Here is a 26,706-nt window from a genome sequence, read left to right on the forward strand (position 1 = left end):
TCCAAATGAGAATTTGCTAAATGGTAAATTTAAAAATAATTATGATAACATTTTAAGGAGGATGTTAATAATTTAATGTGTTAGTAATATTCAAGATATTAATAAGGTTCCATATTTTGACTATTAATAAAATTTGGAATAAAATTAAATCATTCACTTATAATCTCTAATTTTGTTGTCTTAGATATTATTAGTTTAAAAGAAATCCTAATATAAATACTTAATACTACTTTTCCTCTTTTAATTAAAAAAAAATTTGCTGGTTTCAAAAATTCAATAATTATTTATTCAAAATAGTCTCCGTCTGTTATATAGCTACAACCTTCGCCCATCTTGTAGGCAAATTCTTGATTCCTTGTCTGAAGAAGTTCTGGTCTTTTGAGGCGATCCAATTTTCAACGAAAATTTTGATTTCATCGTAAGAAGTGAAACGCATCTTCTGTAAGATCTGACTGCATCAACCGAAGTAAGTGGTAATTTGAAGGCTCAATGTCTAGCGAATATGGCGGGTAGGGTAGCACTTCCTATTCTTGTCTTTCTAAATATTTTTTTACGACTTTTAAACCATGCGGTCTGGCATTGTCATGTTGCAAAATTAATTTGCTATGTCTATTCACCCATTCTGGTCGTTTTTGTTCTATATTTTGCTTTAAACGCATTAATTGTCTTCGATAAACATCACCAGTAATAGTTTCAGACGGTTTTAGCAACCCATGCAACTCAGCGTCTTGAAATGTTTTGGGTAGGTTTTTCATGTTCTTTGTCCCCTACGTCAAAATCGTCATTTCTAAATCGTTGAAAAAATCATTCTTTACATATTGTATTGGATGGCACTTTTCTTTGCTATAAAATAATGCAATAAAACTTCCCGTAAATGATGTTTTATGATGTTTATGAGTACAAATATTACTAATATAAAGTGCACTTTAGATCTTCTACTAAAAACACCTGTGAAATAAGGACGGAGTCATATTTCACAGCCAAAATTTCTAAGTATGTTTGATGCTGTAAATGTTGAAATTCTAAAACCGCACTACTAACACTATAAGTAATTCATCTATGCCCTATAAATGTTGACATATTCTACATGACGGTATTCTAAATATTAATCCTAATTGCATCTTCAATTTAATTTGTTCTTTCTAAATGATGAGATTCCGTCATCAGTTAAATAACATAGAAACAGTACTGGAGAACCAACATGAAATTGGTACTGGTCCAATATCAATTTTGCACTGTAAATCCAATATCGGATTCCAAAACATGAATCCAGTACTGGTTTATTATTGGTTCCTTACTGGAAAACTGATACTGGATTTCGGTGTCGATTTGGTGTTGGCCCTACTTAATTTCTATTGTTTATCCAGTACTGATATTCGATACTGGATTACGATATCGGTTTGTTATCGGTCCGACTATTGGTGTCGGAAAACCCTACTTGCGTCTGAATATAGGGAAAGTGCGCCGGTTGTGGGCACCCCTACGTAATTTTGAACAGCATTTGATGTTGCTCATTTGAGTACAATCAAACGTGTATGTTGACCTAAAATTTTGAATTCTATAAATGATAATACTCCAATTGATGATACAATGAAGAATAGTGTTTCAAATAATGGAATCATATAAATACTCTATTAGTGTTCTAAATATTATTCGTATTCTGAATAACAGCATCAATATACTCTCTACATCTGAATTAATAAAAATGTTTACTAATTTAAATTAGTGACTCATTTTTTGCTTCTGAATTAGTGAAAAGTGAGTCACTAATATAAATTAGTAAACATTTTTACTAATTCAGATTTAGAGAGTAATGTATCCTAATGTTGATGTCGTAAATGATAGCAACCTAAATCCTGACATTTATAATTCTTGTATCTTTCATAGATGGTAAAAATCTCTACACAGAAAACATTTTAGTGCACTGGTTGTACTGGTTAGTTAAAAAATTTTTGTACATTAAAAATGGACATTAGTTATTCCGATTTGGTGCAACTTATGTCCCCAACCCATACAACAGTTCTACCGTAGATTGCGCATCTCATGCACCAAAAATTTTTCAGTGATATATCTTAAATGTCAATGTTCTAATTGAGGCTCTGGATCTTAAAAGGGCATATATACACTTTAATTTGAATCACAAGTTTTGGTCCCCGGAGTTAAAATTTTGAAATTGTTCAATATCAAATTTTAACAGTTGATTCTTATCGTTAAAATTTGATATTGAAAATTAAAAAATTTTAACACCAAAGGCAAAAACTATAAATTTTTGATGTCCTAAATGACTGTTTCCTAATATTGGTGTCTTCTAAAAATGATATACTAAATATTACGTGTCCTAAATATAGCAGCAACCTTTATTTAGCTAGTGTTCATCTTTGAAAAATATGTTATTCTATATAATTGATATCATCGCCTAAATGACAATTCAAACTTAATATTCTCTTATTCTAATTAATATATCAATCTAACAAATATGTTAACCTAAATTTTGATATTTGAAATTATATTATTCCCAATTTTGTTACTTATTTTTGAAAATGATGTGTTCTAAACGTTAAATTAATTCTGAAAATCCACTCTGTTTAAAACGAGAAAGTAAAAATACACCATTACGTATATATATATAAAACGCACGTTGATAAATTATTGTCCTTCGCTGTCGATATTTAACGAAATTCTTGTCGACGATTCTCGTGAATTGTACAAATATAGACACTAGAAATTGCGACATACACAATAGAATAGAAACAAAACAAATTGACACAATGAGTAATTGATTACAAGCATAAGGCCCATCGATTTAGTGAGTGATGTTGAGCATTCATGGGTATTAGCAAAGATGTCCGTATATGCAAGTTTCTCTATACTCTATACTCTATACTCTATATATATATATATATATATATATATATATATATATGTTTCTGTGTGTGTATAAACATGCATGCGGTAGGAATGAGTAAAACCATACGGCAATATACAGCTGGCAGGACGTATTGCGAGACTCCATGCAGAAGAGCATTTAATCAGTGGATTTCTTTGACCTGAGAATTGCTGCCGACTGCGCATTCTATGCAATCATTTTCAACATCACAATTTACTCTTAAAGAGAAACAAAAACTCTGACCCTCGCAATTTTACCCTTTTTATCTTGCAATTATAGATATTTTTCTCCTTTTTATATTACATATATTTTTTATTTCACAAAACTAGTCCCGTGTAAATCAGCATTTATCACATTGTTTATTGCGCGCGCCATTTTCAAATTTAACAAATATGGTATACTATTCATAAATTTAATTACACTTTAGACATTTTAACCTTAAATCCAGCGTCCTTTTGATCTATGTTCTTAACATTTGACCTTGAATTATAAAGTTATGTTTGCCTATTGACTCTTACTTATCATTTAATTTTGAGGTTATGTTTTCAATCTTGACCTTTTTTTTAACATTCATCCTCGAATTATGAGGTTATGTTCGCCTCTTGATATTTATCACCTAATTTTGAGGCTATGTTTTCAGGTTTGTTAGTATTTCAGCCGAACATTGACAAGTAATAAGTCAAGTAACTGTTAGTTTTGAGGTTTAATCGTAACCTCAAAATTAGATCAAAATATTATAATAAATCAAGAGGACGCTGGGTTTGAGATTAAATTTGGCAGATGTAACCGCAAAATTATGTCAATTTTTGGGAGAGATGCCGTACAAATAAAAAAGATAAGTAAGCGCCATTGCCGTTTAAGTTGATTTTCTCATGTTTATACTATAATAATTACGACCTAAGCGACAATGCCGCTTACGTATCTTTTTATTTTTTAAAGCAGAGGGAATAAAACCTTAAAATTCAAGATAAGATTTAAAGTTCTTATATATCAAGAGGTTAAAATTAGTAAACATAACCTTAAAATTACGTCAAAACTCAGAGCTAAAATACGAATATAACCTCAAAAATTCAAGATCTAGAAAAACTATTGAGAAAACAAAAAATTTGTTTTTACGAGAAACCAGATTTTGGAAGTTCTATATATATTAACAATCCGGTTATTAGATTTAACACTTTCCTTTTCTCCGTGTAATTTATTATTATTTTATTTTTGCACGAAAATTCTCAAATATATATTATATATGTTCTACTATTTGCTCTGAGGCAAATAGTATAGTCTCTCGCAGTATTATTTAATATAAAAATGAACAAAATCAAGGCAACATTTTTCGTTAAAAATTCCCAAACTGTCTCTTTTCATTAAAATTGTTTTTTCTTTTTTTTTTAGCCCCATATGGTCTTGGAGAATGAGACGTTTCGTATTTTTTTGCAAAAAGGAAAGGCGAACAATAAAAATAAATCCCAGTTTCTTTATCCAAGAGAATCTAAATTGGTCATTGGATCGTTAGAGGAGAAGATGTTCTCATTCCCTATGCCAGATGTTCCGGAAATGTTGTTAAAAGTCTATATGGTTATATTTATGAATAAAATAAAATGCAATTCTACGAGTCATATCGCACGACAAGTATACGTCCAAAGAATCTTGGTATTTTCGAAGGTTGGTATAAAAAGGGGGTGAGGGGGGGGGGGGGGGGATTATGTCTGGAAGAAAAGGATTGAAGCAATGAGTCACATATAAAGCGCGAGAGGGCTAGCTCTCTAGTCGTCGGACTATAAGCACACCGGCCGGAATTCGCTTGGCTAGATTGAGAGATATTCGCAGAGAGATGGTTATAGGTGCTGGTAGTTTGAGAGAGAAAGAGCACACGCGGTACTGTGAACGTATAAATGTCTCGTCGATGTGTGCGAGGGCCGGGTGGCCGCAATGGTGGGAGGAAAGAGTTTTTCTGGTGGGGGTCGGCCTCTGCGTGCGGTCCCTTCTTCGACGGACCACCCAAGTAGATCGGCTTGTGCCGACCTACACCTACACGCGTACTCGCTCCTGCACCTACACACCTGCGCTCCGTTCACCCACTCTCTCTCTCTCTCTCTCTCTCTCTCTCTCTCTCTCTCTCTTCTCTTCTCTTCGAAACATTTTCAAGCGACGGCAGCCAACAGTCCCGCGTCCGCGAAATCGCCGAATCGACGAGACGGATCTTATGAATGAAAGGGGATAGATATGAAATAACTATGTGGCGCTTAGCCCGCGTTGCTTCAGCTTCATTTATTTTCGTTTTTTTTTTTTTTTTTTTTTTGCGAAAATTTACATAGTTCCCGCATATTATAATCGAGCAGCAGCTGACGGGATGGAATTTTTTTTTCCCCTTGATGACGATCGTAAAGAATTGACGAGTATGAAGTAATTTGTCACGTTATCGATATTTTTGAAAAATTAATTAATTTTTTTGAAAAATATTAAAAAAATATTTAAATGCAATAAAATGAAGTAATAGAATGTAAAGAAAAAAGAAGTTTATAATTTTACCCGAAATTCTATAAATTTCATGTTTATATATACTTTTGAAATATTGAAGCAAAAAGAAGATATGGCAAAAATTGATGTTTCTATAAACGGTATTCTAAATTTTTTGTGCTCTAGATAATGGTATTCTAAAATTTTGATTTTTCAATGTTTCGATTTTTTCTAAATTTCAATATATCGTATACTCTCTAAATTTAAATTAGTGCGAGTTATACTAATTTAAATTATAGTAAGAATTTTTACTAATTTTTAGCAAAATATTACTTTTTAATTTAGTAGTTTAAAATTTTTTTTTACTAAAGTTTTATTAAAAATTAGTGAAAATTCTTACTAATTTAAATCAATAGCTTAACTAATTAAGATTTAAAAAGTAAGAGATGGTATTCTAAATACTGATGTCTTAATTAATTGTATCTTCATAGTGAATATACAAAAATTCATGTTTCGAATGAAGGGAGATTCTAAATATTGGTATCCTAAAAGATAAAACTTCATCGATATACTGTTATCTGAACATTAGATTATCTGATGATATCCTAAATATTTTAAGTGTCATAAATATTATTAGTGTTTTAAATACTATATAGTGTCGTAAATCCTATAGTAATGCAGGCTAATTTTGTTATCCAAAACACTGTATATACACCCTAAAAAAAGTAATTTTCAATCTAGAGGATTCCTCTAAAATAAATGCATATTTTCCTCTTAATTTTGGTATCAAAATTATTATTCTTCATTTAAGAGGATTTTCCTCTTAAATTAAATGTCGACATCCAAACCTCGTAAAATTGTTTTTAATGTCAAAGCCATCAATAAAATAATTATAATTTCAATCAAATAATAAAATCTTTGCAGAAAATACATTTTTAAATTAAAATTAAGTAAAATTATAATAGTTCATTTCAATATAATAATAAAAATTGTTTTTTAATATAACATTAACAATGTCATGTTTTTGGTTAATTATCAACATTTCATATTGATAATTAAAATACAAAAAATAAGTTTTCATTAATCAGTTGTAATGATCAACGAGATTTTCAGCGCAAAAATAATTTTAAAACATGATGATATGTTTAAAAGTTAACATTTTTTATAGGACAGAAAAAAATTTCATATATGAAATTATTTAACGTTTTAAAACTTTTTTAAAAAAGTAAATAAAAAGATTTAAAAAATTCGAAAGATTCAAAAATGGGGTTATAGTATTTCTATTTACCTGAGTAGTAAAATTTCACAAGAAATATCCAAATTTTTTTAAATCTAAAAATAGCGTTAAAAATATTCATTTAATTTGAATTTAACTATATTTTCTGTATTTTTAATAAAGCAAATCCATTTTTTTGTCCTTTTTGTTGACATTTTACCAGAAATATTAAAACTGAAAGGTTAAAAAACAACTTCACAATTATCATACCCAGGGAAAGGGATCAAACGATTACATTATTTTTTTCCGTTTCCTTTTTTTAAATCTTCTAAATTTAAAACGGAAAATCTTAATTAAAGAGGAAAATACAAAAGGAATCCTTTTGTCATTCTTCCATTAAAATGAAGAATAAAAATATTCTACATTTCAATTGAATAATCTTGTTTTAAGAGGAAATATTTAGAGGATATTAGAAGAGGAATTTTCCTCTAAGTATAAGATTACTTTTTTTTGGGTGTAATTTTGTACTATAAATATTATTCAGTTAAACGATATTTTATTAAGAATCATATATCTAATTTATAAATAAATTTAACAAGAGAAATTAATATATTCTGATACATTATATATAGTAGGATGATAGAAAGTGAGACAAACATGATTATGACATCAATGAGCAAACTATGTGGGGTTTTTGATGATGATTAAGTTTCAAGTGAGGAAGGTGGTAAGGGGGCCGACGTCGGTGAATGATCGAGACGAATCGAGATGGATGAGAGAATATCTCACGAATCTTTCTCTCGGCGACGCGGTTCCATCGACCTCCGGCGTCGAGAGACAGCCAAGAAAGGTTCAAGGGTCAACTGTGTAAACTCGACGGGTTACTACCGGCAAGGTAATCGGGTCTTGAAACGTTATAAAATCGCGAAACACCTGTTAAACACGTTGCATATTTTCAATAACCGCATGTACTTTTTATTGACAAATATCATTTTTCATAAACATATTATATCATTAATTTTCATTCCCACATCTTTCAATTAATTACTTTAGAATAATAATAATTTTTAAAATTAACAGTAGCTCATAATAAAATATTTCAATATAGAACATTACAAAAATTTGCAACTAAAATTGATTTGTTTAAATGTCAAATTATGTTTTAAAAATTGTCAACGTCACTTAAATTTTAGTTTAAGATTTTTATCGCTCTTTTTGTTTGCAATTTTCTTTTTTTCTTTTTTATTTTTTTATACAATTAATAACAATGTTTCATGCTCAAGTGTAGCATTAGATTATGAATTTCTTTTTTAAATTAACGAATAACAATTATCTTTAGATCAGCAAATCATCGCGTGCCAACAGGTCATGTTGTAAAGTTCACTCGTTTTTATTATCATTTGTCATCTCCTCATTGACTGTTTTTTTTTTATATAAGGCAAAGAAACTCTTATTTAAAAAAAAAAAAAAAAATTAATCAGCATTGATGATCCAACAATTAACAAAAACAATCATACAAAAATTTTTAACATGCAAAAACTTGTATAAAATTGCTAAGAAAACAATTTAAATTAAAAGCTTAACGAGCAAAATTCACGTTAATTAGAAAAAAAAAATTATATTTACAATTAGACTAAAATTTTTTATTTGGACAGAATTAAAAAAAATTTTAATTTACACTTGGAAAAAGAAATACTTTGATTTATTCTTTAACCCTTTCATGTTTATGTAGGACATGTTCATATATTTCATGTTTATATATTTATATATATATATATAATAATAATAATAATAATATATATATATATAGGTATAATATCCAACCGACAACAATTTTAATACATATCTTAAGAAAAATTAATATTTTTTTTCAATTTTAGCGTTTTTTTTCAGAAAGGATAATATTTTCAAAATACATAAGTGTCCAAGACTTTCTATTGTTTATAAAAAATCTAAATATTTATTGAAATAAACAACATAATTTTTTAATAATTAAAAAAAATTATTTACCTCTTATAAAGTAGTTCTGAAGAAGTTTATTTAGGTCAAAGAAGTTAAATGCTTTGAAACTTTATACTCGGGGGGTTTTGATTGCTAGAAACTTATTACTTTGCGGTTTTTATAGTCGCTAATTTCGAATCCGATGTCAGTTTTTCAAAATTCAAAATGGCGAATCTAATATGGAGGAAAATTTTTTGAAATTCATTGGATTTACTTAAAACTCGTTTCTCGAAGCTTTTAGCGGTGATTGATTACGAGTTCATGTGGTTGGTTTTTAAAAATTCAATATGGTGGATCCAATATTGGAAAAGAAATTTTTAAATTAAAATAATAAACTTGAAACTCATTAATACCCTGATATGATAGCACAAAAACCGCCAAAAACTTGCAGCATGTTTGCAGTGCAAATTTTAGCTGCAAACATATGCTAAGTATAAGATTTATGAAAAATTTCAAAAACAATTTGCACAGAAAACTTGCGCGGAGAATTTTCAAAAATTTTGAGAAGCAATATTTAAGAAAATAAAATTTTAAAGTATACTTAAAAATTACTTTGACAATTTTCTTTTGTAAATTAAAATAATTAAATCACAGAATAAAAAGAAAAAAATGATTAAAATCAAATAATATTACTGCAATCCATTTGAAAAGAAAAAAAATTTTGTGCTTGCAATACATCTTCTGAGTATGAGTCTACTAGTATTTAAGACGGTTCTCAACTGTAGGAGAAAAAACTCTCACCATCTGGCGGCGTAAGTGTGGAACAATGAAAATTCTCCTATAATGTTATCATAGTTTCACACTTACGCCGCCAGATGGGTGAGAGTTTTTTCTCCTACAGTTGAGAACAGTCTTGAATATACTATAAGAACAGATGACTCATACTCAGAAGATGTAGTGCAGAGCACAAATTTTTTTTCTTTTCAAATGAATGATTAGAATGATTAGGAAAATTAAATTAATTTTAAATACATTGAAACAACAATGTATTTAATATTAAAAACATATAAAATTTTTACGTTAGTATATATACTAGTATGGAAAAAATACGCTGATAAAAATAATATGGGAAAATTTTTTTAAAAAAAAGTGAAAAATCATAATATATTGATGTTTAATTATTTGTTCGCGTGTTTAAAAGGATGAATGAGAAAAGGAGGGTTCAGTTGATTCGTTTAGGAGGGAAATCGAGTTGGATGAAGCCGTAAAGGTTTAAGCGGACTACCAGCTGACTTTTGCCATGTCCAACGCGGCATACACACGCACCTAAAAGCCATTTACGTATGTGCAATTCGAATCAGAGGCTATTCATTTTCATATTCATTAAAGACAGACCTAGTATTAGAATTCTAATTGCAATAATGAGGCGCAGCAGTAAACGTTCTCTCTCTCTCTCACACTCATTCTGGCGATGCATCATCGACGTCACTTCGATCAACAAGCACGATCACGAGAGTTCACCTATTTCTATTCGCTCTTTATACTCTCGGGAAATGCATCGTTTTAACTAAATCGTGTACGTGTCATGAATCACTTGCTCTTCCGTCATTTAGTGTGAGCTGACTTATTTATGTCCCAAGTTTAGTGCAAAACTTTCTGTATACGTATATGTCTTCACCAAATTAGTATTATATGCAGAGAAAGAGAGAAAATGAAAAAAAAAAAAAAAAAAACTCACCGAGACGATGAAGTCCAACTAAAATTCCAATTCGGCTGATAAATCTCCCTCTCTCAACTTGCTAGATTTGCACGTCTGTAACAGTTATAAACGTGTCAAAAAGTTAAAATTAATTATGTGTCAACATTGAATGTTAATTACAAAAAAATTGAAATTTATTAGATATTATTTTTTTTTTAGTGATATTAGTTTGAAATATAAAATAAATATTTTCTAATTAATATTTTTATTGTATTAAGAATAATTATTATAAAAAGAGGAACAAATTTTTTTATTAAAAAAAAAAAACCACTGACAAATAGTGCAGTTAATTATTAAATGAATATATAAATTTTATTAGAGCTATTCAAATGATCTACCGTTCGTACAAAGTCATTACAACTTAATTGCAACCTAACACTTTGCTGTAACAGCTGAGTGGCAGAAACTGCATTTAAATTGCAGCAACAGATTAAGAACGCACCATCTGTTGCTTGTCAGACTTTATAAAATCATTGAAAATGTTATAAAATGATTAAACAAATTATTTGAGTTCATTAAACGCATTGGAAATTATTTCAATAACAAGAAAAAATTTCTTCAATTATACATACCAAAACATTTCAATTTTTTAACTATATCTTCATTTAAACTGATAAGTTTTTCAACTGTGTATAATTATTGGATTACACTTTTTCTAAAAAATATTTTCTAATTTTTATTTTTCTAAATTTTTTTTTTCTATAATTATTCAGTCAATTAAATGGTATTTAAAATAAATAAATAAATATAATTTATATGATTCAATTTTAACATTGACGTTGCAGAAAACTCTTGTCGCAAATGAGAGAGAGATATATATACATAGAGAAAGAGACAGGCAATAAAGAAGAATTATATATATATATATAGCGTTTATTATCCAAGCAAATGGACTGTTGGTAATCGTGCATTGAATCTTTACGTTGTAATATATTTCTGGAATTGGGTTTTTGAACGTTCGCAAAACGAGAACAGTTCTAATTGAAATGCGTATCGTGTTACGGACCCGTTTCCTAATTACAGTAGCGATCGGCAAATTTTACTCATCCACAAGTTGTGGAAGGCTCCTTTCTCTTTTCTTTCCATTTCTGCAAGTTGAAAATCTTTTTTGTCGACTTTAAATGACTGCACGTGTCAAATTGATCATTAATTTCCGTTCGACCACCTCTAAATAATTCTCACTGCCAAACTCGCATATTGTATATATATATATATATATATACATATATATATATACCATACGTATTTCTAACTGCCCGCATTTTCTCTCGTTTACGATTTCGCAAAACTTTATACGAGCGAAGAACTTTTCCACAATATATATATATATAATTACAACTCACTGAATTTCATGCGTTATTTATATATAAAAAAAACATGTCCTCTACCAAGTAATTAACTGTTTCAGAATAATTAGCTTTCAATTTTTTGTTTTTACATTTGTTTTTCTTATTATTTTATTCTTGTTAATACTTTTATTTTTTTAATCCTATTTTTTTTAACTACCTTCTGCTATATTTTTTATTTCTTCTAATTTACCTCCTTTGTATATATTTAGCACTTTCGTTTTATTTCGTTAAAATTAAGTGATAATATTGAATTCTTAAAAGCAAGAATAAGCTCTAATAATCTCTCTAATAAGCTCTCTTTATTAGAATTTTTATTTGCCAAAAATTCATTACCTAGAATTTATATTTAAACAAATTTCGCTATATTACAGAATAATTCGATCCAATTTTCACAAGAAAATTGTCATTAAGAAATTTTATTTCACAGAAAGAATATTAGAAAGAATTCTTTTCTAAACGAATTTAGATTTGTTTGAATTTGTATATATATATATATATATGATAGAATTCTTAAAACACTGAATTTTAATTTTTACAAAACTTTCATTTATCCGAATAAATTTCTGTCAGAAAAATTTGAGCGCTAATTTTAAAATTAATCAATCAAAAGAGGTAATCAAGAAAATTGTGATTGGTATATAAATTTTAAAATTTTCGCCCACATTTTTCTGCCAGAAATTATTATTCGGACAAATGAAAGTTTACAAAAAATTAGAATGAAAAAAAAAAAAAATTAGAAAGTAGAATGAAAATAATATTTAAGAAATTAAAAGATGTGATTTTTAATTTTTTCCTCCTAGTGTTTTTATTATTTTATTATTATCATTCTACTGCTCTATTATAATCTTATTATACATATACCGTTTATCGATTCAAGTATATACAATTTAATAAATATTTTAAAAAAATAAACGCTTTCCTTCGTGGCACTTATGTAATCTTGAATTATTTCATATTCAATAAGTTTCACTTGAGTTTGACATGTTAAACTTTTATAAATATATATATATATATATATATATATATGTATATGTATAAATTTTTTTCTCTAATATTTTATCACAAGAAACTTTATATCGTTCAATATAAGCGGTTATATAGTATATTAAGAGGTCGATTCGATGCATATGAATTTTAAATGATTGAAGATACATTTTGAAACATTGTTTCTAGGTTGTACAGTGAAACTACTTATAAGTAGTTTCGAAGAATAAGTTATGAGAGAGAATATTATTCAATATATGTATATAGGAGGATTGAAGTAAAAGAAAGAAATAAAGACATATAGGCATTATAGACATACTACATTAGTTAATATAAAAAGATGAGTTAAAGACTTTGAGTTAATAATTGTATTGTAAAAAGAACAATTAGAAATAACAATTGAGATATAAACTTTGAAAAGTCAATTATTTTTTCACAACTGTTTTTCTTTCTACTTAATAAGTCAATTAATTATTCAATAACGAACGGTTTTTTTTATCACTTATTTAAAAAAGTTAAAAAATTGCGGTCAAGAAATAAAAAATGTAAAAATTCAATTCGTTAAAATTTCATTTTATTTTTCTGTTTTTGATGATATAAAGAATTAAATCGCACCTATCGCATTGAAGGGGGTCTTGACTCGCGAAGGTTTTTGCCACTTCATGAAAGGGTTAACGAGAAGAGAAGAAGGAAGTTGTTGTGAGAAGGCCTATGCTCTTATACAAAGGAGGCAAGAAAACGGTGCTCATGCTCGCTTAGGTTCAGTATTCGTCCGATCGTCCCGTTAATATCGCGAAATTAAAACCCCATAATTTATGGGCCGTTTGAAGTAAACGACGACCTGGTGCTATCCTCTGAATTATGGCTCCCTTAACTAGACTTGAAATACGACGAGCCACAGTGAGACCCGTCCTCCTTCTCTATATACTCTTTCAGTTGTCTCTTCGTCTTCCTTCTTCTTCTTCATCATCATCATCATCATCATCTTCTTCTTCTTCCTTCAACCATTCCACAATCTTTCTTCTTTTTTCGTCAACATCAAAAACTGCCAGCTTCAATTATTGATAATCATTTTTTTTTCTTTTTGAATTGTGTCCATATACCTACCAAAAAATTATGTTTTCCGCAAACGGAATTTTGCTGTAATTCCATTTGCTACTCTGATAATATTTCTATACAACAAATTAATTTTTTCTTACTTTTTTTATTTCTACATACCTGGAAGTACTAAAAAAGAAATTTGCAAAAAAGTGCAAAATCTTCCTAGTATAGGCAGTTCCATTATGCAAAGGAAAAAAAGAAATAAAAAAAATCAGGTCCAAAGTTAAAAAAAAATTTAAATGTTTCTTTTTCGTGAACATATGTCGAAAGTGCATAAAAAAAAATATATATATATGTATATATAAATAATTAAATATTACAAAACATTGAAAATTAAATTTTTTTTTCTGGAGACAATTTTCAAGAGCAAACAACTAAGCGCCACTTGAGATTCCTTTTTGATCCCGTAATCGTTCTGAGATGCAGCTACCGTTCGATCATAAATTTCCAGAACCTGGTTTCTAGAGCCTATCTCTCGAGTGAAAAAGGTATTTCACCACCTGTTCCCAAGACTACCTATAGGCTTTTAGGTATACATATAGAGATAATAATAGTCCGCGTGTAAGTGGCGTTCGATACATCGTGAGCTGAACTTTGAACGACGTCCAAGAGAAGACAAGTAACCGGTCGTTCTTTTTTTTCAACAACGACAAAAGAAGAAGCAAAAAAATAAAGGAGGCGAACCAACCCACGGTGGAAACAAGAGACGAGATAAGACACATACAGTCACGTCCATATGTCATCACCCACAAAGAGAGACAGAAAAAGCGAGAGTGAGAGAGAGAGAGAGAGAGAAACACCTCTTACTCCCTCGCACCGGAAACGTAACACTTTTCGTCCCCCTCATTTGCTCGCGAAATAAATAAATAATAACACGTGTCTTCTCGTCTTTAAAAAAAAAAAAAAATCCGCGAATAATTGTTTTTAATTCGAAAACATTATTTATTATTTCTTCGGTTTGAATAAAATTTTATTTTTTTTTGTTTTTTTTACGAAAATAAAATATTCAAACCAATTACAATTTATTTAAATCAAATAAAAATTTATTTTTAAAGAAATAAACATTTTTTTTGGCTCTAAAAAAAAATAAATTTTTTCTCTAGGTGTAATTTATAAACCGAGTATTATATATGTACTTTCGAGGTTACTGTCATACATTAAAGTTAATTAAGTGCGTTTAATTAAAGTTTCTGTCCCTCTGTACCCTCCCCCCTCTCCTCTTATCCTTTAAGCAAGAGGGTATATTCCCATTGCAACCAATAGCCAGCTGTCCCTCTCCAAAGTATACTAATTATGGTTTTCGCTTCGATTCCAGCAATGCGGTAGGAATTTCTCTTAACTGGTATTAGAAGAGCTATTTACTAGTTCACAAATAAATAGATAAATAGACATAATGACTGATTCATACTAAAATAGACAAAGCCACTTTTCTCCTTAATAGTTTTAAATCTATAAAATTCCTAAAAGACGAGATCTTTTTTTTTTTTTTTTAAACACACATTTTATGAGATTCTATATATTTCATCCTCGTTATGGTAAAACGACGTTGCTATATTCATTTTAACATTTTTATTGTGAGAGTTCAGTATATTTTTTGATTATATCTTAGAATTTTTCTTTTATTACGTTAAAAATTTACTATATCTAAAAAAACCTTTTGTCCATTAATTTTCAATTGAATTTTATTTCTCCTTCATTTTAATTAATCTAAATTTTAAGTGACGGTATAAATACTTTGTATTATTACCAATATTTTGTTATGCTAAATACTTCAATTATATTAGAAAATTGTAAAAGAATCTAAGAAAAATGGAAATTTTTTTTTTTTTTAATTTAATATAATTTAAGTATTTAACATCTAAAATATCGGTAATAGGTCTTACAAAAATATCTACAACACGGAAAAGAATGAATTAGCTGCAGATGCAAATTAATTTTTGCTGAAAAAATAAGTGAGAATTCGTTAACTAATTTAAATTAGTGAAAATTTCTACTAATTTCTAGTCATTTTAAATTAAAACTTTAGTGAAAAAAAAAATTACTTAATCACTCTCTTAATCTGTATCAATAAAATTTCAGTAAAAATTTAACGCAAATAACATTTGTAATATTTAAATTAAATTTTTCTCATCTCCATTTGAAATTTTCAAATCACACTTTGTATATTCTTTCAACATTAGATATATATATATATATATATATATATATATATATATATATATATATATATATATATAGTGATATAAATAAAATATATGATTCCCAATTAAAATTAACTAATTAGTCTCTTTCTTCTTTGTTGCAGGTGAGTCCACATTAAGAACATTTTTTCTCCTTAAAATATATATTCGTAAGTATTTATATACATATATATATAGACACCTTTTACCTTAAAAATCTTATCTATTCATATCCGTTTAGTGGGAGTGAAAAATAAACACTTTAAAAAAAAATTATTTCTCGCGCAACGGAAACTTGATAATTTAAATTGTGAAAACGATAAGGAAAACAATATGTTTATAATAATTTTATTCAAGAGATAATAAAAAACAATATAAACATATATATATATATATACGTGTTTAAAATAAATACACAATGTTTGAAAAGTGCTAATCATCATCACCATTCCAGAAAGCATATATATACCTACATCGTGCACAAATGTATAATTCAATTATAAAATTATGCAAAGTGTCAGTAATTAAGGGTATAATTATCGTCGATAAAAAAAAATGTATAATAATCGAGACATTTCGCGTGTATATATGTAGTGTTTGCTGGTATTTGTGTGCTCTACAGACAAGCCTATATGAACGCGCATATAACAATTTTGCCAGGGAACACGTAACGATTCCTAGGAGACGTAATGGCACCGGTTCGTGGGGTAAATGAGAGCGAGGATGTGTAAAAGGCAATTGCCTCTTCATTTATGGTCCGACCATACTATGCGACTCGCATAACTTCAGACTCTCATGCGCGTTTTCCACACAAGTTATATTCGCGCACTGAAAGTCTGTACCCACCCCTCTTTCTCTCTTTCTCGATGATTCTGTTACATATACCATATGATGATTACTTATGTGCGTGTGGTCTGAACAACTTAACGGATACATATGTACACGTAGACACACACTCACTGCAATATAATAGGTATACATTTAAAATAGAAAAGTATATCTTGCACTACATTAGCCTTCCATTGAAAAATTACTGCCTTTAAGACTTCTTCAACTTCATTCACAAGTCTAACATTTCTTTCACTCAATTAACGATATATACTCTTCTTCCGATTACAATTTTCTCAACTAGTTATGACTTTTTCATCTTTTTTTTTTTTTTTCTCACAACTAATGGACAATTTATATTTTCCAAGTAATTGAATTCATTAATTTCAATTTAATACAATTAATCAATTTTTAAAATAATTATTACTTCTTTAATTAGTCAAATTTGACTAATTTTCCAATTATTTTTAGAATGATATTTAGTCGTTTTTAAGGTTTCGTGGCCCAGGGTCGAAAGCCTTATAGTTTCACTTTGGCGTCCGTCCGTCCGTTCGTCGTACTCTCGTATGATTCCCATGGAAACAGATACCATAGTAATTGTCTGTCCATCCGTTCGTCCGTCATTTGTCAATCTGTCCGTTCGTCGTACACTCGTATGGTTTCCATGGTAACCGTTACCATGACAACTGTTTCCATGGCAACCGTTTCCATGACAACCATTACCATAGCAACCATTTCCATAGCAACCATTTCCATAGCAACCGTTTCCATGGCAACCGTTTCTATAGCAACCATTACCATATGGCAACTGTTTCCATTGCAACCATTTCCATAGCAACCATTACCATGGCAACCGTTACTATAGTAACCGTTTCCATAGCAACCATTACCATGGCAACCGTTTCCATAGCAACCATTACCATAGCAACCATAGCAATTTACAAATAATGTAATTATAAATTATTTATTATTATATACAAATAACTTTTGATCTGAACTTAAAAAGCCACGAAACCCTAGATGTAACCGCTTTGCGCCTGCTTCTTTTCCTGATTATCTTTACTAATAATTAGTTAATTTTTATACTTATTGCTAAGTTGAAAAGTCAAGCAAGATTTTACTAACAATTAGTTACATGGAAAGAAATACATTTGCTATATGGATTGCTAATTTTTACTGATTGTATCACTGAAAAAAAAGATTTTATGTTTTCAACAAAATCATTTGGTTAGGCAATTTTGGTTCTTGTAACCAAATTTTGGTTGGCTGAAATAAAGTTGTATAGTTATTTCAATAAAACATTTGGTTAGGCAGCAACAAAATTATATTGGGTAAACATTTTTAAATTCCAACAAAAATTTGGTAAAAAAAAATAGTTTTGTCTAAAAAAACCAAATGAACGTTTGTTGTCATAACCAAAATTTGATTTCGAGAACCAAATAATTTAGTTTGCAATTAGTTTAAATGGTCAGAGCTCCTGACACGCAGTTTAGAAACAGGTTCGTTCGTATATAGGCGGAGATGATATTTTTCAAAGTACATAAATATTTAAATTGGATAATTATAAATTAAACGTTAAATTAAATATAATTGCTATTCATAGAATAACAATTGGATTAAGCTATAAGGTTGATAACTTTTTTCTCTGTGTTTTTTTTAAACTAATTTAGATTTTCAAGAATTTTTATATATTTTCGAGTTACTATTCGAAATATATCAAATGTCCTATATCCTAAAACTAATAAAAAGTTTTTCAATCGAAGATTAGGAAAACTTGCTGCAAGATTACCGTGAAAGGTTGCCAAGCTCAAACAGTAAGATTGTTGCAAACTTGACGTAAGTATTAAAAAGTCCCACCTCTACAAGGTTTCCATAAAAGGTTGCTGCAAGGTTTCAGTGAAAGATTGTTGTTAGTTTTCAATGAAAAGTTTCTGCAAGCTTAAAATAAAAGATTGTCGGAAGCTTTCAATGAAAAGTTGCTGCAACCTTACAATAAAAGATTGTTGAAAGCTTTCAATGATATGTTGCTGCAAACTTGCAATGAAAAATTCAAACAAGATTTAGGTAAGCTTGCTGCAAGCTTGCATATATTTTGCAATTTGACTTGTTTCGATTCACAAAAATAAAAAACAACTATTTTCTTTTTTTACTTTTGTATTTTATTTAATACTTTTTAAGTTGACTCAATATTACACGAAAAAAGTCTTTAAGTGCGTAAGGATTTGAACCCGGGTTCGATGCACAGAAATAAAGAACGCTAACCGACCAGCTACGATGCATAAGTATTTGAGAATATAATTTTCTACCTTTTAAATAATCCAAATAGTCCCTAGTTTCCCTACTTTCAGGAACTTTAAAAATACCTAAATTCCAGTGAAATATTCCACATTTTACACTAAAATATTCTTAGAAGATTCCTGTAATTAAATATTAATGTTTAATTATACCCTTTAATTTATGAGATTTATTAATATTTTTACTTTGATTTCCATTATCATTATATTAATTAAAGCACTCAACTGCTATAATGATAATCAACAGCATTCACGAGTGACATTAAAAGAAAGGATTGTATATAAAATTTCAAAGACGAGCATTGAGATTCACAAATATATAGGATCATCGTGTATATATGTATATTACATATACAAATGCGTCTTCATTTGATATTTATGGAGGATCATCTTAATAGCGCGCGATCTCTCGTTTTAGATTCGCACAATCGTTATTCAGGATTCTGTGAGCATCACGGGGAGCTGGATTCCATCTAATGATGATTAACCTTCGTCGGTGTGTCGGGTGTGCCGTTGGCAAGGACATTGTTGGCCTTCTTATACATGTGCCGACTCTGATCTCGACCTTTAGGCGAACCCTTAAACGACTATCATCTCCACTCTCAGTATTTAACGGGACATATTGAATTTTCAGTCGGCTAAAAATCCCCAAGCAACTATATATTGTAGCCCCAGCTATAAACGAATAATAATAGCAATAATAATAATATAATCAAACGACCGTGACGCGCCTCTTTAGAACTTTATATTTCTAAATTATCGTCCAGATAAGTTACATGAAATGGGTGTTGTTCTCAAATACAAAATTCCACCCCCTCTGAATATTATGGTATATAGACAAAAAAAAAAAGGAATCTTCTTTATATACTGCTATATTTTTATAGGGTCATAAGATTTGTCTCATTTGTTGTGTCTTTATAAAAGAGTTTCAAAAACTTTTTGTCGTTCATATAAAAGAATATATATCTAAAGCGCAATATCGTAAAGTTAATATTAAAAGAAGGACAAATATGAAATAAATTGGGAAATAAAAATAATATGCTATCAATATAATTCATGTTCTTATTTAAATATTCCATTAAATAAAGCTTTGAAAGTTTATAATTCGTAGAATTAATATATTAACAACCAACAGCGCGGAATATTTCTGAAAAAAAATATTCATCATTCAAGAGTATTTAACATCAAGAGAAAATTATAATAATTTATATGTAAAATTTTTATAATTCAAAAAAAAAAAAAAAAAAAAAAAAAACTTTCAAGGGATCTATTTTTTAACAAAAATGTATTACTTTATAATCAAAAATAAATCTCAATATACGAGCGAGAATAAAAAGCATTTCTTGATTTTCTAGAAAAAATTATCATTCGTTTAACATTAAAAAAATAAAATACATTACTACATCTTCTAGTTTAAAAATTTTATCTTATTCTCTGTTCTACTAAGGATTTTTTTTTATGTTTGAAATTTTTGGTGAGATAAATTTTTGTCAGACACTTTTGTAATGAAGTCGTCATTTTTTATATTCGTATATTTATATTCGTGAATCAGTTCGATTGATTATTATACAAGGAGGTTTGGGTTCTTCCCCCCCCTTCCCTCCACGGCATTAATCGTTGTCAGCCTTAAACTATATGACGAATAACGAAACATTCATAATCATTTTGATCGATGTGTTGCTCTCGGTTGGAAATTTCACGTCGTCTTGATTATCATCATCATTATTATTATTATTATCATCCACCGCACTATAAAATGTGCCTTTTATATATTGATGATATTTAATGTTGAATATAAATGTTCATCGATGTATATAGGCATTACGCTCTTCTCATCATTCTCTAATATATATATATGTAAAAGTGGGACTATATATATTCTCTTCTTCTTCTTATTCTCTGACGAGTCAATTCATTGTGGACTACTGACCTCAAAAAATAGTATGCGATGATGTCACTTTGACTTCATCTCTTATGGACAATGATTAGACGCATAATTGTTGCAAGTGATCCACATTCTAGCACCCAACTTCCATACCTGGATGAGAAATCAATTAGCAGCGCGAGAGTCTTATTGCAGTCTCGAGGTCGAATTCATTGAGTTTCAAATTAGGAATTTATCACTTAGAGTGATCAATTGCAGTACAAAAATGGTAAACTCGTTAAATTCCTCACTGAGTTTCATTATACGTTTTATAAATAAATTTGGATTTTAAATGAAGAGAAGTGGACATATCACATATATATATGTATGATAGCAATTTATAGAAAATTGCACGAATAAATAAAGACTGTTATAAAGAAAAGAAACGAAATGTGAATGATTCACAGGATAGAGTGAAGTCATGATTTATGAATAGTAGATAAAAATTTAGAAGTCTGACAAAAGATGTGCCTCTAAAGTTTCTAGACATAATGATTTCTTTTAATTCCATTCAAATTTCGAAACACGACTGATTTACGACATCTCTTAATCTTTCATCCTCAAAAGGATTAACAGTCTTAAAGTAAAAAAAAAAAAAAAAAAAGATTTCAGTGAATTTATCATTCTCTCTCTCTTTTTTATATATATATGCGTGGTGTGCTGAATCAGTAATTCAAGTAAACAAACAAGTTTCAATAAAATGTAGGTAAATCCAATAACTTTGCCATAGTCGATTACTTATCGTTTGCTACTGTATTTCACAATACACTTATATGCATTGGCATATATAATCTAGTTGTGTGATCTAAATCTTGATCAGATATATAAATGTAATATATATATATATAGAGAGAGAGAAGATTGAATGTCTATTTAGCTTGCTCTTGTTCTCTCTCTCTCTCTTTATCTCTTTTTCTTGAAAGCATAACGAGAGAAAAAAATGTTGTCGAAGCATATGTTTGCAAAACAGAAGTTATGTGGACGTCAGTGCTCCTTATAATTAATTTATTTAGGGTCACGTCAACCACTGACGTGGGTTCTCTTTACATCAACGGGAGAGGTTGTATACTGTGTGTGCTTCAAATCAAGTGCTTCTCTTTTACTCTGCACTGTTTCAATTGAATTTTCTTAAATACATAAATTTGTTTTCTCACACTTTTCCTTTTTTATATACATTTGTTTTCTTATTTATTTCACTTTTGCTTTTTTTTCAAACATTAGTACTTTTGCAAAAAATTCAAATAAATATAATGTATTCTCAAAATAAAACTAAAAAAACTGAAATGACAATATAATTAATGGATTAAAAACACTTTTTTTAAGAATATTTTCTCCCTTAATTTTTAATTGGATATAAAATGCATTTCTTGTTTCGATCAATGGATTAATTTTTCATTGATTTACATTAAGATAACGTGTAAACAATACTATTACGTTTTCTCATATTTTATTGAATTTCTTATAATAATTAATTTTACATTTCATGACAAATGAGTAATTGAAGTAATAATCTTCAATATATATATAGAGGACATATAAACGTATGCGCGCACTGTCATGTGAAAAGTTAGTAAATTATGATCGATGATATTGTTGATCATATTTACTGCATGTCAACACGCGCGGGTAAATTAATATAAAATAATAAATGTTGAGAGGCAAATTAATTATTTTTCATCTTTAGCTGACACTTGTTTCTTTTAATCCGATAAATAATGTTAGAAAGTTGGTTAGAAAATAGAAATATGATAAATTTCATGTATCATATATATGTATATATGATATACATTTCAATAATTATAAAATTTTAACTTATTTAAAATTTCACCTGTCAGTTATATATGTATGACAGGTATATGATTTATTTGTCTCATTAAAAATTACTTGTGGAAGTCAATTATTTTATAGTAATATAATTTTTTTTTTTTTTTTTTTACATATGCTATACTTTTAATTACTATTCATAAAAATTTATATATTGCATATATGTAACACGAAGGTATAACATAAACTCGTTTATGTCTTATGTAATATTTATTTTATGCAATAAGTTCATATTTTATTTATTCTACAGCCAGAAAAAAAACTTTCTTTGATTCAATAAAATCAATTTGTATGACAAATTTTTCTTTGATACAAAGAAAATTGATTTGTTTTAAACAAATTATCTTCGATTCAAAAAAAAAAAAAAAAAAATTATATTCGTTTCATAGAAATTTTTTATTTAATTCAAATAAATGTTTCTTTGACCCTATATTTCTGCAACTTTTTTATCACTTTTTAAAATACAGAATCAAGAAATTTATACTTTTGGCAAGTCTCAATATTTAATATTAAATAAGCTTTAAATGATAATGTTTTTTGAAAAATATAAAAAAGGACAGTAATAAACCTTAAAACTCAGAAAGATATTTGTAATATCCCAGATAGCACGTAAGCTTGTAACAACCTTGCGGCAAGCTTGCTGCGCAATATTGCTAACCTTGCACGGTAAACTTGCCGCAAGCTTACTGCGAGCTTCAAATGTCCCACCTGACCAGTCCCAGCTTGCATGGTAAGCTTACCGAAAGATTGAAGTGTAAGGTTACTGCAAGATTGCACAATAAGATTATCGCAAGATTGCTCAATAAGCTTGTAGCAAGGTTGATGCAAGGTTGCCAAATACCCTTGCTTTATACCTAAAAAAATTTTTTTTAAATGTTTCTTCTAATTTATATAATTTTATTATATAATTATTATATAACGTTTATTATATAAATTAGACAAAACATTAAAAAAAAATTGTAGGTTTAAAGCAAGGTTATTTGGCAACATTGCACCAACTTTATCGTGCAAGCTTTCGGTCAAGTGGGACATTTGAAGTTTGCGGCAAGTTTGCCGTCCAAGGTTGGCAATATTGCGCGGTGGGGGTTGCTGCAAGCTTACGTGTCATCTGGGATAATTTATTTAAGAGACCAGTTTCATCGTGTGGATAAATTTAATCCTCCGAGCGGTTAAAGATAGTAGATATATATTCTGCGTCTGCGCAGAAGCTGCGTATACAAAAATTCTGCGCAGACGCAGAATATATCTACTGCCTATAACCTCTCAGATGATTAAATTTATCCACACGGTGAAAACAATCTCTAAATATAATAAATGCGTAATAATAATGTTATAATTGCAACAAAGAGTCAAGTGTTTACACTTTTTTTTACTAGGTAAATTCCCCCTCGTTTCAAAATTTACCACAACAGATCTGAGACGAAAGTCAATAAACTGTTAAAAAAAAATGAAAAAAAAAAGAATTACAAAAATAGAAAATGATTTAAAAAATGGAAGGAGTCAATGAAAAAAAAGAATATAAGAAAAGAAGAAATCGGAAAAAGAAAAACAGTTAAAAGAGGGAAGGAGAAGAAAGAAAAAGGGTTTAAATGACGAATCGATTGAGTGATGAAGTAAGAAAATGACCTTGAAAATGGGCAGTAGGCAGAATATAGATAATGATGGTGACGAGATCAAAGACAGAAAGAGATCTGATCTGGCTCACAGAGTCCCACGGGGTCCGTATCGAATGCTAATTAAACGGGTGTCGACTGTATCAAAATACCTAACGGCTGTGCCGCGACCGGCGACTATATAAGCGATCAGTATAGAGAGAGAAAGAGAGAGAGAGAAAAAAAAGAGAGCGAGTGAGCCGGTATAGTTTTCGGGGAGCCACGGGCCCTAATGTATGCCAGTGGGCTAGCACGGTGGTCCCGCGGCACCGTGTGGGTGGTCCACGTCCTCTTGCCAGGCACTCCCCTATACGCTATGGGCACTGCTATGTGCACTATATACATACACTATTACACTCTATAAGCTCTCCATAAGCTCTACACGCTTCTTGCTTACTGCCCCCATCGCGTATATAACGTCCTCTCGTCATGAACTCATGTCCCATATCCCATCGTGTCTGCGTCTGTCTTTTATACGCGCTTCCGTGAACATTTGCGTATATATATATATTTATCTACATATCGCGAATCAGAGCCGTATTTTCGTACTCCCTCTCGTTTGTATCAGGAACAAGTAATTCGGATCAGGATTTTATGGCTCACCTATATAACAAAGTTAAAGAGTCTGCATATAAGAAACTTGATATGTGGCTGATATAGGCTCGCTTCTCTGTATTAAAGACGATGTCAAGCTTTATCCCCTTCATGTATATGTCATACTTTTATACACTTATTATCTGTTCGATATTTTTATTTCTAATTTTTTTTTTTTTTTTTTATTATATTTTATTAAGATTTAATAAAGTAAATTTTTAAATTATTATAGCGGACTAGTAAAGGAAAAAATTAGTAAAATTATTTATCAATACACGGTAAAACTGAAGAAAATTATATATAACAAAAAACATTTCAGTTTTTCCTGTGGATTTCAAAAAAAGCGCATAAAAAATCGTGGAATCAAAATCTTTCATCGAGGGCAATAATTATAAATTTAAATGTTGTTTATTAACAAAAATTTTCTTCTTTTTAAAACATATAAAACATACATTGAATCGATTTTTATAATGGGTTAAAGATATGTGATGCTTCACGAGTGAAGGGACCTTACGTTAAAAAAAAATTGTAGGTTATATGTTTGTGATTTTTGAAGTGAAAATACTCAGAAAATCAATTCTTAAGGAAGTTCTCTCGCAAACAGAAATGACGAAGAGTTAATTATCAAACTTGATAAACTGATAGATAATGGTTTAAAGAAGATGTAGTTAAATTTTTAGAGGTCTAGGTGGATTTTGACAAAAGATATAAATAATTTTCACATTTAACACGGGTTCTTATGGGAAATTGAATTTTTTGGTCTGAAATCTCAAATTGTGAAAAATCTGACGAACAGATATTACTGGAACTTTATATACATAAAGTTTAATAGCCAATGTTCACTTACTTTTAATAAAATTGATCAGACCTGGCTTAGGAGACTCACAATTAATTATTTTGTCTAAAAAAACACCGTATTTTGACAATCAGAAATTACTTAGCACAACGCTTGGCAACGTTGCGTCTTGTAGGTTAGGTATAGAAAAAGCGCGAAATTTGAAAGTAATATAAGTAGTATATACATATAATAGTATATTCTTCAAAGATTCATAATAATGAATAATAATTTGAATTTGCTTATAAAAAATTAAGATTTTTAAAATAATAAATTATTATTATTATTATTTAACGAAAATAAATCAAACAATAGCAGACGACACGAAACGGAACGGGGGAAATATAATCCAACGTTGCCAAGCGTTGAGCTAGTACTACGTGATACAAATGAAAACTTAAATGGGCATTGATTTGACTGACGTTGGAGGGAGAGAACTTCCTTAATACAAAAAAATTTATGTTTATGTATCCATTTACATTTAAAAAATTTAATAAAAACTAATTTTGTTTATACCTAATTACAAAAGGAACTTTTATCAAGGTAAAACTATAACTAAACATAACCTAAAAATTTTTTTTCGTAAGGTTCCTTCATGGAACGTCACATATGGTTGGCATATTGCATTTTATTATGTATTCACTTTTCTCAAAAAGATCTTGATTGATGATTTTGATTTTACGGTTTTCTTAATCTAAAAGCATAAAACATTTAAAATCCACAGGAACATCTGAAGTATTTTGACTTTTGGTTTAATTTTTTTCAGGCATTTTTTTTTTCATTAAAAAAAATCATTTTCGAAAAATACCATATTTCAAGAATTTATTTCTTATTTAAAAAAATAAAATCAACACAATTTGATTGTATAGTTTAAAAAAGTTTTT

General features: G+C 29.0%; 1 protein-coding gene across 2 annotated transcripts in view; it reads right to left on the bottom strand.

The window, feature by feature from the left end:
• Positions 1 to 26,706, bottom strand: part of LOC127287022 (uncharacterized) — a 442,987-nt gene that overhangs the window by 217,217 nt on the left and 199,064 nt on the right. For both annotated transcript variants that reach the window (XM_051313719.1, XM_051313718.1), the window contains one exon: positions 10,237 to 10,311. The gene's annotated coding sequence lies outside the window, so the exon portion shown is untranslated. The remainder of the gene's footprint in view (positions 1 to 10,236; positions 10,312 to 26,706) is intronic.

Source organism: Leptopilina boulardi, unplaced genomic scaffold (genome assembly GCF_019393585.1).
Source record: "Leptopilina boulardi isolate dan_hultmark-lab unplaced genomic scaffold, ZJU_Lbou_2.1 LbouV2_367, whole genome shotgun sequence".
Taxonomy (NCBI): Eukaryota; Metazoa; Arthropoda; class Insecta; order Hymenoptera; family Figitidae; genus Leptopilina; species Leptopilina boulardi.